We start from the raw sequence: 13,868 nt of genomic DNA on the forward strand, positions 1-13,868 counted from the left end.
CTTTCGTTTTGTTCTTATTTATAAAAATATCTTCCGCTGATTTTTTGATAACGCTCATAGTTGTCATTCTCGTTATCACTATCTTGTTCCTCTTTGTCATCGATCACTATTTCCTCGATCTTCTGTCGCCATATTTTTTTATTTACTTTCCAGTTCACGGTTAAACTTACCTTCTAGTTTATAGTTGTCTGATGTATCGCTATCCACCTCTTCTATATGAAATACACTAAAACTGAGCGCGTGTGTGTAAATGTGTGAATGTGAGTTGGCGTGAACGTTTGTATGTGCGTCTGTATTTACCTAGTTGTATTTACCTAGTTGTATTTTACGGGAAGGGGAGCTATGCTCGTGGGGTCCCGTCTTCATATCTCATTTTATCTAAACTATTTTTAAATTCATGTATTGTTTTTTGCACACAGTGTGCACGTGTGTGTGTGTGCCCGTGTGTGTGTGTATTCACCTCGGATCTGCTGCAGTCTCTGTCGAGACAGCCAGACACCACCCTACGGCAGTGAGCTCAGAGCTCCTTATTAGCCGATCTCTGGGTAGGTCTGAGACCACTCACACACCACACACCGGGACAGCAAGGTCACAACTCCTTGACTAACGTCCCGAACCGAAATACTCGCTGCTAGGTGAACAGGGCTACACGTGAAAGGAGACAAACCCAACTTATCTCAGCGCTCTACCAACGGGGAATCTCGTGTGTGTGTGTGTGTGTGTACGTGCATGTGCGCATGTGTGTGTGTTTGTGTGTGTGTGTGTACGTGCATGTGCACATTGTGTGTTTGTGTGTGCGTGTGAGCGTGCATGTGTACATACGTGTGTCTTTGTATGTGCGTGTACGCGCATGCGAACACGCAGTGTGAACAATGGGTTTGTTTTGAAACTAAAGATAAACAACTAGTACCAGGCGTTGTGAAGCTTAATTCAAGGTCAAGGTTACGTGATGACGTCTGGAATTTGCTGTAGGTTCGTTTAATACGTATCGACTTTTCGCCTTGTGCCGTCCTCGACACGACGCCGTGTAAAGAGCGTCCATAGACACCCTTGGTTATTGAGTGCACGACGTCGTGTCGTGGATGGCGTACGGTGAAAAATCGATGCGTGTGAAACAAGCCTTATGCATTGATAATAGAAGACATTTACCTACAAGCGTTTTTTTTTTTTTTGTTATGAATAGAAAAATGTGACATGTTTGAAATTTCATAAACGCCTAAGGTCAAAGTTCTTTATATTAAGTGAAAACTCGTATGTGACTAGTCATGTTCGCAAGCAAACATCTACTGACATAGATCGGTCATACGAGCTCTGAGCTCTCATCCGGGAGGTTAATAACTGTCGATCACGAGTCCAACACGTGATCCAAGACGATGGTGAACCATAGTGAACCATTTTCAAGTTGAGGTCCTCTTGGGATACATGGCTTAGAGTTTCATTTCTCAATGTTACCCAAGGTCAATGGAGGAAATTAAAATACACAAACTTGCCTAGCATGTTAACGAAAATTAACATATATAACAACTTTTACAAATACCCGGATGGGTAAGGAAATCAATATATCCATATTCCACATTTCCGTCTTCCAGTAGTCTATCTCCAAGCCAAGCAATAAATAACCTTAACTCATTACGGACTAAAAGTTTGCATGACGTCACACTCAGGCCTCTCGTACTGCCAGGCAGCCAATCAGCGGGTTCTACGTAGGAGTCGACTGAGCTGGGCATCGGACTGCGAGTGCACATGTTGTCAGGTGCGCGCGCATCGGTAGGCCTTATATGTGAAACAAATGCACGTCGCCTTGCGCATTACCTCTGGCGAACACACTTTGATCTTATAACATTTTAGAGCAAGTTAGGACTCGTAGAAATTGGTTTAAATTTGATAAATCTATTTTTAAGAAGGAAATAAGCAAGAACTTGTTTTTCAACAAAGTGGTTAACGAATGGAATAGACTTAGTAACCATGTGATGTTGTGGAATGTAGTGGACGCTGAAACTATTGGTTGTTTAAATAGAAGATCAGATAACTTTATGAATGTGGATGATAGGTGGTAATAGACATGGAACTGCATAGTGTAGGCCTTATGGTTCCTTGCACTCTTCTCCACAATGGAAACAAGCGTACATGCTTTTTGTGTTATCCTCGGCAATTTGCTTTTATTTATTCTGATCTATGTGTTCTTGTCATTATTTGCACTTCATGTACATTGTTTCATTGCCATATAAAGTCTATCTATCTATCTAAGTTCTCCTTATGTGGATTGTCTCGATTAATCGAGACAATTCTGGACGAGAGCTGTTTCCTCCTCAATTGAATAAAATCGTCTAGATGTTGCTGCCACAAGTGGGGCTGGGTCGGGGGACACCGTATTGAGGAGTCTAACACCTTCATTCCTGTGGCTGTCTGCTAACGCCTGATCGGGGTCATAATTTATCGTTAGCCATCTTTGTGTTTCTTATTTCATGCACGTCTTGAAACCTAAGGCTATCCTTCCCTCAGGCAGGACATTCCTGTCTGTCTGTGGGCTGTCGCATTACTGAATGCCGAACGTTGAACTAGTACATAAGAATGGAAGAGATTGCAAGAGGCCATAGGGCCTACATTAGGCAGTTCCATGTCCATTCCCGCCTGTCATCCCCACCCATAAAGTTATCTAACCTTCAGCAACATTGTTACTAAGTCTATTCCATCCATTAACTGCTCTATTGGTAAGCCAGTGCTTGCCTGTTTCCTTATTAAATCTAAATTTGTCAAATTCAAATCAATTAACACGGATTCTGCCCTGTTGTCTCAATATGATGACCTTGTCTGCATCATCCTTGTTGAAGCCCTCGACTCTTTTGCATACCTATTAGATCATCCCGCAATCTACGTTTTTCCAGATAGTTGGATATTATCTATACAATTTAACCATTGAAACCCTTCAGTGGGTTTTAATCAATTTATTACGCTCAAGGAGCGTCAAATCTAGTACAAAACTGTAGTTATTTACAGAGCACTAGTAACACAGAGGACACTCTGGAACCATAAACTGATGGAATTAATCAATATATAGTTTAATACCCGTCAAAGCACGTGTATTACAAAAGAATTACATCCAAATGATCATTTAAGGCAAATATTTACAAACATCAAGAACTAATGAGTAAAAGCAGCAACGACTACAACAGCACTGTAGGAGAGAGGCCAAACGCAGAGTATGGGATCCAATGTAAGGAGTAAAATGTTTCTCAATTGTGTTATTTCTGAAGAAGCCCTGCTGGGCGAAACGTCAAATATTGGATCCCATACTCTGCGTTTGGCCTCTATCCTACAACAAGAACTAATTGTCGATGAGGTATGAAAGGGGCTACCATGGGGTGCTCAAGACAGTAGTTTAGTAAGCTGTTGGCAAAAGGGACCTTGCGCAGCATGCACGATGGGTGCATCGGCACGGTTCCGGCCTCGTCCATCTGTTACACCGTGCGGTTGCCGGGTCTGGGGTGGGCACTCACTACGTTGTGGCGACTCGTCAAGTCTACTGCATCTGTACGTATGTGGAAGAGGTAGGAATTTCTTGTAGTATTGGTTGGACACACTTGGAGCCTTCTCAGCATTGATGCGGTAGTAAGTAGGGAAACAGGCAGCTTGTCGTAGACTACCATTTGCTTGTAAGAGAGTAGGAGGGCAGTAGAAGTAGTAGTAGTAGTAGTAGAAGTAGTAGTAGTAGTAGTAGCGGCTGTTGAACCTATACTACAGGAAGTCCTCGTTATTACTTTTAATGCGCGCCAAACCTAGTACAAAACAGATAGCTATTTACATATTATTAGTGACCCATAAGACACTTCCGAACCATAACTGACAGAATGAACTACATACAGTTTAACACCCGCCACAGTGCGGGTGTTGTAAAAGGATTACTTCCAAATGATCACCTTCGGCTTCAAGCAAATATTTGCAAACATCAAGAACTGATTGTCGATGAGGTATGGAAGGTGCTACCATGAGACACTAAATACAGTAGTGCTGCAAATTGTTAGCATTAGGGGCGTCGCGTCGCACAGACTGCACGATGAACACTTCGGCACATCTCCGATCTCACCATCTTGCCACACTGGTCTGTATCCGATCCCGAGTCGGGCATTCACAACAATGTGTCGTCTCACCATGAGTCCACCGCGTCTATACTTATGTTGAAGAGGAAATTAGTTCTCGTAGTGTTGGATGGATACACTTGTAGCCCCATCAGCACTGCTACGGTGGCGAATAGAGCAACACTTATAAGAGGGTAGGAGGGCATGTAGCAAGGTCACGCCTAAAAGAATTAATTTTGTATAATGTACGCGCACCATTAATTTCCTGTATTAATTGTCACCCATTGAAACTAGTAGTTATGTAAATATATCTTAAATAACAATTTTATGTTTCTCATAGCAATATGTAAATATGTATGAGTTTATGTACTACTATTTTATATAGTAACAAATGTAGTTTAAACTGATTTGTGCATAGTACTCCTAAATGTGACATATGCCCTTTCTTGTGTATAGCCGTCAAGACAGCGGCTTGGGTAGGCTACAGTCGCATCGTAATTCGAATAAGCTATTCCAAAGAGAATTGGAGTTTCTTCCTATCCTTCTTTTGCGGACGATTTCCATTGTGGTGGTAACAAACCTCTATAAATAGTAACCCTGGAGACTATTACAGGTAGTAGTAGTAGTAGTAGTAGTAATAGCAGCTGGTGGATATATACTGCAGGCAGTCCTCGATAGTCGAATAGCGGTGTCTTTGGCTAGGAATCCGATGTTTATGGAATCCACAGGAAGTCCATCACCTGTGAATTCTTGCAGGTTGTGTCCAGTTGTTGCAATATTTATGTTACCACTTGTTGGTGTACAGTACTGGTAGATGAGAGAGCGCGGAAGTCTTACTGAGAGTCGCAGATGATCAAGCCGTTGTCTTTGGTCCGTGTCAGCTAAGTAACAGCGTCCAGGAGACAATGTAACTCACAATACGTGGAGCTTGACGAGTTAGGGAGTCGACGGCCTGCCCAACCCCTTTGTGGTGGTTCCATGCTAGGGGAGTACACAGAACAGCCAGCACTGCCGTCTCCCCCGCAAAGAGTCGTCAGTGAAAAGATGGTGGTCCGAACGTAGAGAAGATTATAGTCCGGCGATGGTTTCCAAGGCTTGTTTTTGGAGCTGCGGCAGGTCAGACATGGTAGTTGGAGCATAGGAGACTGCTGGCACGGGGGTCTACCAATGCGGGAGGCTAGGGTCTTCGTTCTCCGCCAAGATGTGAATGTTAAGCCTCTGAATGCTTGAACTGATGCTGTTGACCAGTGAGCAGCCGTCGAGACGAAGCTGAGGACGAGGCTCCGCCAAATCAAACGATGTCTGGATTATGTGACAATAGTGGGGAGACAAATGAGGGTAGTGCAGACACTTGATAATGTAGTAGGTGACATTTGAATATATTTTCTCTACAAGTGGTGGATGGAAGACGAAATTCTTGCTGCATATTGACGATCCTGGTTGAGGCTGGGCAGTCCAAGATGAGCCTCATTGCCTGGTTTTGGCATTTTTCAAGTGGCTGCAAAATAGTTCATGATTGCTGACAAAATGCGAGAGGTAATCAACCACGGATCGATTGGATGCTATATATATAGTTCTGACGACAGGGATGGACACTCCAGCAACATTATTGGTTACGTATGTCCACACTACTGTCCAGGATAGTTTTCTTCAAAAGTCTGTGAACAACAACATAACCTATCAGCTTCTAGAGGCAACAGCTGACTCAGGTATCATAAGGTTATGCAGTGTGTAGACTGTGACTGGTGGTTTGAATCCAGCTAAACTCCCATCTCCCACCACCCGTGGTATGATTTATTTAGGGGATTTTATTAGTCGACACCCTGCTCTAGGAGATCTCACAGGCAACATAAATTGCATTGGGGATCGAGTTCTGGACTACATCCAACGCAACAGACCAACTCGCTGGGACACGGCTGGCGTTACGCATGCTCAGGGTGGTACCTAGGATCACGTCCTTATGTCTGGACTCGTGGCCTCCCAAGTCCGGTGTTCATCGGTTCCGACAGTTCTCAGACCACGTGGCACTCAGCGTCTAATACACCCTCCTTATCACACAAGCCTCAGTGCACACCCGTACACGCACCGTACTCCCGCCCAAGTACCGTCCCACATATATTATATATAGGACTAACCTCCTTCCCACATTTGACCACCACTGTTCTCAGAAGTTACATTCTTCACTCGTTAACGCCACACATGCTCTCTACACCCATTAAGTCATAAAGTCACATATCGCCCGAAGACGCACACTTGGACACTAGACAATTATAACATTCAGGCGGAGAACAAAGCGACAGAGGATGACCTTGCCTTTCAGATAAGACCAATCCCTGAAACTCTATATCAGTACCAACGATACAAACGGATTCCTGGAATAGATTAACGGATAGTGTTAACCATCAAACGAGCGTTTGAACCATGTGGTACTTCATCAACAAGTTGGTGAAGAAAAAACATCATAATGCCCTCCATCATAGTTCTGGACAATATGCACAAGACCTTGTTGATGGCTGGTCAGCACAGTCACGAACCAGCAACCTCACACCATATATACACGACGCTCTCTCAATCCACAAAAATATATCGTGTACTCCGACTAGTCTCTGTCTTATTGAAGACTGATGAATAATACGAGGCCATAACCGAACAAGAATTGCGACGAGCTCTCGCCAAGGTTAAGGCGACAGCTCCTGGCGATGATGGCATCACCTATGCCGTCTTTCAAAAACTTCTGGACGTACTTGGAAACCCTCTCCTCCAGCTGTATAACCTATGCTACCGCGTGGGATATGTACCACGGGCCCGGATTCACAGCACAATAGCACCGATTCCTAAACCCGGCTCTGACAAATTTCGACTTGTACCTCTTACCTCCTTCTCTTGCAAGGTATTGGAACGTATCCTCCTATCTCGCCTAATGTTCCGGATAGATAAGCTGTAAGAGGCCGGTAGATAGAGGTAGACATTTAAGTAGATAGAGGGGTAGGTGAAAAGATATGCAAATTTTATGACTTGGATGTTTTGAAACAATGGCCGATAGGAAGTGCAGAGTTGCATATTCTCGCTTGCTGTCCGGTGTTTTGTAAACAGGCTAGGGTATCGGTTGAAGTGATGATATGATGAAATGTAAAAATTTTAAGCCACGTTCCGCTTGCGACAGAATTGCTTGCGTAAACAGTATTGCTTGAGACAGTATAACAGTCTTTCTGATTGGAGAAAAGGGTGGAGGAGGAGAGAAATTATTGGTGCATGGAGGTAAAGTCACGCCCTTAAAGGGTGGCACTTATTTGTAACGTTCAAAGTTATTGGATGAATTAAATAGTGACGTCGGAGCAGACTTGGCTTGGTGGATGTACAAGGATCCCAAGCGGGAGTCCCTTGGTGTAGCTTGAAAAACCAAGTGTAATTACTCAGAAGAAAAGAAGATAAGAAAACTATATCTCCGTTTTAATTCACCCCATCAAGAAACTTTAATAACTGGTGACCGAAGCTTTGGTGGAAACATACTTAAGAGAAGGAAGAGGCATGGGGCCTACAGATGAATAACATAAGTGACTAAGTGTTAGTGGTAGTGGAGCTAACATAAGCTCTCACTCAGACTATACGCCTTCCTGCCTCAACGAGGAATGCACCACTACCTCATGGAACTCTACATTCGCCTCTGTCCCACCAGTGTAGTGGCTTTCGTTGATTTGAAGAGCGTATTCGACATGGCCAACAGGGACATTATCCTCGACGAACTTGTTGACTTTGAAATCAAAGGAAATTTACTGAGGGATAAGGGGATACCTGGGGGAACTGAAACTCTTGTGTATTGTTTAAAGAAGTGTACAGCGATGACAGGGAGTTTGAACAACTCGGTTCTCTACAAGGAGATGTATTCAGTCTCCTTTTTCAATATTCTTATGCATCGCCTTTTCTACCTGCTTCCTGACATCGACGGAACAACACTTCCGGTGCAGACGACATAAGCATTCACTCAAGATCTCCACAAGACATGCAACGCTTTCTTCCTTTATTCCACTTGTCATCCATCCTCCTCATGTGGGTTTGTTATCTCACCAGAAAAGAACAGAATTTTATCTTTTCGCCCAGCAAGAACTCTGCCAGAATTCAGCATAGGCAACACCATCGTGCCATTGTGCACACAGTACCTTTACTTTGGGGGCGCCTGTTCGTTTTACACCTTCCATGCCAGCAAGACAACGCGTGCATTCTTGTCCAAGACCTGCTAACTGGGCTTCAGAGACGACTGACTCCTCTCAGGTGGTTAACCTTCAGTTGGGATTCAACCGCGTGCGTCAGCCGCGCCAAGATCTCACGATCCTTGTTTGTCATCATCATCATCATCGTGCCATATCCTCTTTGACTTCGGCAACCATGGAGCGCCACCGTTCACGGTCCCTAGTTACTTGTAACATCTGTGCTGGTTTGAGTTGTTTTCCCGTCGCCCTCATCAGCCCGTCCATATACTTCTCCCTCTGCTTTCCTCTTGCTCTCCTTCCCTCCACCATTCCCGTCATCACCACCTCTTCCAACCCTTCCCTCCTCATTATATGTACAGATGTATAATAGACAAGTATTGTATATCAGACCTTGATTGTCCCAATTAACCCATTCCCCCTAACACGTAACACAACACGAATACAAGACCTTTCAGACCTATTTATCCCTAATCTGAATAAAACCACCTGACATTCGTTATCAACGTGTTTATCTTTCAGTTATCGGTGCTTTGTGTTTGTGGTAGAGATGGGTGACTCCAGGCTTCGTTGTCATGGCAACGGGTATTAATGAAGTGTTCTAAAGAAATGTTGATTCAAGGCACTGGAAAACTGTGTCCAGAGAAGGATGCGCGTCGTAATATTACGCTAATATTTGGAATTCTTAAAATGGAAATACAAATAAAAGAAAGAAAAAAGAATATATATATTCTTTCAAAAGTGAAAACACGTACACACTGAGTACCAACTGGACGAGAAATAACCGCCTCGAGCCGGATGTACATTCAAAAGCGGGATATTTTTCCTTCCCTTGTTGGGAAATAATCTGATATCGTGGAAGAAAATAATTTTCCTCCAGCATATCAAACGACATTATATGTATTTTTGTTGAGAAAACAAAATAGTTTACCATAGTGATTTTACGGCGGAGAAAGTTCTGGAAGTTGGCGGTACCGTCGATTAATCGGAGGTTGGAGGAAAAATAGCCCAGTGTGATAGCCCCTTCATGAACAGTAGAAGTCGGTTGAGACAGTCTCGACAACCGCGTCTTCAGTGAACAGAATCCGACTTATTATAATTTATGTTTTCTTGATATAGAGATATCTGGTTCAGACAGATCAAAAAGATTTCTATTGTAATCGAGATAAGTTCAATTAGACATGTAATCTATATCGAAATAATCGACACAAGTATAATGGTACAATGGTACTTCAAAAACGAATAACGATATTGCGCTTTAAAGTAACATTAAAAGAAAAACATAAGAAATAGAAAGTAAGATGGACAGAACGAAAAACGAACGAAAAATATGAAGGTTCTTGACAAAAGAAAACAAAATGTCTTCAACTTGGAAAATTAGGTTGTCAATACAGCCAAGCTGGTGGGAAGTAATGTTCGCAGAAGGAGTAGTAATGAAGGTACAATACTTACTTTTAACAGATCTACTGGAAGTGAAGCTAATGCAGAAGTTGAGACACACAAAGGCTTTATGCAGTCCGGTGAAGGCGCGCACACACACACACACACACACACACACACACACACACACACACACACACACACACACACACACACACACACACACACACACACACACACACACACACACACACACACACACACACACACACACACACACACACACACACACACACACACTGGTGTATTTTTGCGGTTACGTGATTGACTCTAGAAACCACAAGGCATTTTACATCCTTATGTGAATACTCACCAATATGCTTTAACACTTATTCATTGTAAACATTTTCATACATCTCTGATATTTATGCAAGAACAGCCAGCACGGTAAAATCTTGAATCGAATAAGGGACTAATGCATGTGACACACAAAATCAAACATGCGCTACGGTATTAGACGTACATTAATCAGTTCCAGAACATGAGATCCCAAATGCAACCCGCTAATAGATGAAAACGTACAATACATAATGCACTGCAATCAATGCAAATATTTTTATAACGAAAGCTTATGGTACGGTATCAGACGTACATCAGTTCCAGAATATGAGATGCCAAATGCAACCCGCTAATAGATGAAAACGTACAATACAGAATGCACTGCAATCAATGCAAATCGGTTTACAACGAAAGCTTATGAAAAAAAAAAATAATAATAAACAGGCCGGAGTGGTGGTCGTGATAGGAAGAGTAAGCGGTGCGTGTTAGGAACTGAGAGGTAAAACAAGTGGACCAGACGAGTCGGGGTGAGGTGTGTTGTAAAAGAAAATGAGGAAAAAGAGGCACAAAAGGGGGCCGGGGACACGCTGGGCAAGTGAGGCTGCTGAGGCCAGACCAAGGTAGGCTGGGCTGGAGCACAAAGTGTTGCAAGTGCGCAGACTTCCCCGTGTTTGCGAGTCTGGGTCCGTCTGCATGCATGTGGTACACGTTTGCCTGTATGTCTGCATTTTTCATGAATGTGTGTGTGTGTGTATTTACCTAGTTGTAATTTACAGGAAGGGGAGCTATGCTCGTAAGGTCCCGCCTTCATATCTCATTTTATCTAAACTGTTTTTAAATTCATGTATTGTTTTTGCACACACCACTTTCTCATCTAACTTGTTCCAAATGTCTATTACTCTGTGGGGAAAGCTGTTCTTTTTTAGATCTCTTCTATAACTGTCTTTCTTGATGTGTGTGTGTGTGTGTGTGTGTGTGTGTGTGTGTGTGTGTGTATTTTACCTGATTGTAATATACATGATTGATCCCGTCTTTGTATCCCCATTCACCTTTGCTTCGAAATAATATATCTTTGTTTGCATGGACTGTTTCTTCTTTGTTAAACAAATTATATATATTTGGAAAAATACGTTTCTTAATATCCTTCAAGAAGTTATGTGTGTATATGTGTGTGTGTATGTATATGTTTACATAGCTGTAGTATACACGGAGAGCTGTGCAAATGGGGCCCCGTCTCGAGGTACCCCACTAGTCACCTCTCTCCAGTCCGACATTTCAACTTTCACTATTGCATATAAGAATTGATGAGATTCCGAGAGACCATAAGGCCTACATTAGGTGGTCCCACGTCATTACCACCTTTCATCCCCATTCCTAAGGTTACTAATCTTTTAAAACAGCTAATCATTTCAGCGCTCACTACTGTACATTGTTACTAAATCTTTTCCATTCATTAAATACTTTGCTGATAAACCAATTCTTGCCTATTTCCTTCTTAGACCTAAATTTGTTCAATTTAAATTCATTACTATGTCTATAATACAAGAAATTCTTTTTGTCCATTTCTTTAAGTCTTCCTGCGTTTTCCATTTTCCACGTTAATCTTATGTGCGATACATTGTCGAAAACCTGTTTCCAGGTCCAGGTACACACAATCTCCCAAACCTTTCATTTCATGCAGTATGTAACATATGAGTGTGTTACTTGGGTTACGTGACACAGGGAGAGAGTGATGCACAGTTGCGTTTGTATACTTTATTCTGGTGATGTTGTATATAATAGCATGATGACAACTCACAATTTTCTTGTTAACTTGTTTAATACTACGAACAAGGCGACGTATTTCAAGAGGCAATCTATGAAGATCAGCAAAGGACATTTCAACACTGAGGCAGGATAGTCAAACTAGTAGATATTTCGGTACCAACGTTTCGAAGTTACACAACTTCATTTTCAAGGTAGAATAATACATACAATAGTCAAAGCGTAAATATACAGAAAGTGTTACATAAATGAGCTAAGGAAAGGTCACAAACAGACAAATAATATGAGATAAGTACGAACATAGGAGAGGTGAAGATACGTGTGTCAGAGACAGACGTGGCGTGGTCCCAGAAGTGGAGGATCGACCGCGAGGGCGTAACAAGTTTGAGTACAGATAACTACTAACTGACTGGCCAGCCCGCTTTTTATTTTTATTTATTTTTTTTTTTATTACAAGTATATACAAAATAAAACTTGCGCGGGCCACAATCCGCTACCTCCTAGGAAGTCTAAAAGACTTTTACAAAAAAATAAATTATTATACAAAGAGTAGATTGTGTCAGCTCGGGGAGGGCAGTATATATATGCGGGACTGACCCGACGCCATGACCAGACGCGACCTAATTGCGGTGACCCTTTCTGGCTTGTCAATACCAGCGTCAGGTCCTATACACTCCAACTCTCATTGCATGCAATTTGCATCGATGCTAGAATGCTTGTTGGGTACATGTACACCACAAGTATATAAATCGCTCTCGAAGATAAACCTTCCAGGTTGTTTATAGATGGCCTTCCTTTCCTCTCTATATACCAAGAGCTTTCCCCCTTTATAAGAGAGGTAGCTAAGTCAGAGGCACGTACCTACTGCCACCCATTTCGTTCCCCTCCACCCTTTCCACCCCTCCCATCTCAGCTCCTCATGGATGACGGGTCATCACTGCATCCCGCCCACTGCCCTGGGTCAAACGCAATGCAGCAAGACACAATACATCCACAACAAGGCCTCTTCACTTAATCGGCGACCCCACCCTTCTCCGTCCCCTCGTACAGAAAAAGAGAATGCGGGGAGAAATTCTTACGGGCTGCGTCAAAATATCAGTTACACATAAGCACCCCTACCCCCATTCTCTGTCCCTCCTTTCCTTGTATAACAGAATTGTCCATACACAGTCATTCTCCACTAATCCCTATCTCATGCCTCTCACCTTCCTTGCTCGACAGATATTCCCCTTTTGCTCAACACCCCCTTAATCCCAATCATCTATCTCGTTTTGGATGGATGGGGTGAATCCGAATAGAATTTCAACCAAGACTCCTCCAAGTAATTAATTCATCTATCTTTTACGATTTTTTGCACATTTCGGCGGCTATCGTGCAAGCCAAGGACACTGATTTAGCGGTTCTTCCCTGCTTGCCCTCTTGTAAATTGGTACCACATTGGCTCATTTCCATCCAGAGTCACTTTTCCTTCTGCCAGAGAATCAGTTGGTGCATTTCATATACTAATTGTTTTGATTTGAAATGACAATTGCTCACATAATGATCCGAGTAGACACCATGTGAAGAAGGAACCTTTATTGAATGTACAACGTTTCGCTTGTCCAAGCCTTGTTAAGTACTTAGGTATGTCGAAAAAGCTTCAGTAAACGAAACATTGTACATTTGATAAAGGTTCCAATTGCACATTGTGTCTACTCTGACTACTAATTGTTTTCTCTCTTCTTTCAGTGTCCAATTCAAGATCATTTCGGGCTCAGAGACCTATCTCGCTTCCGAGTTCTATAGAGGTTGATTCACGTCACAAATTTTTATTCTAATTTGTCTAAGATATCTTACCTCACCTTACCCATCTTTCCATTCCATGCCTCTTCTTTAGTGAAAAGCGAGTGTAAAACTTTATTCATTAACTCATTTTGGCGTTTTGCTTGTTCGTATACAACATCTTCAATTTTTATTTTGAATGTTTCATTTCTATTTTTCAGAATTGTCATTCATATATATATATGTATATACATATATATATATATATATATATATGTATATATATATTTATATATATACATATATATACATATATATACATATATATATATATATATATATA

This window comes from Oratosquilla oratoria, chromosome 38, assembly GCF_046742065.1.
Source record: "Oratosquilla oratoria isolate Oo_2021 chromosome 38, ASM4674206v1, whole genome shotgun sequence".
In the NCBI taxonomy this organism is placed as follows: Eukaryota; Metazoa; Arthropoda; class Malacostraca; order Stomatopoda; family Squillidae; genus Oratosquilla; species Oratosquilla oratoria.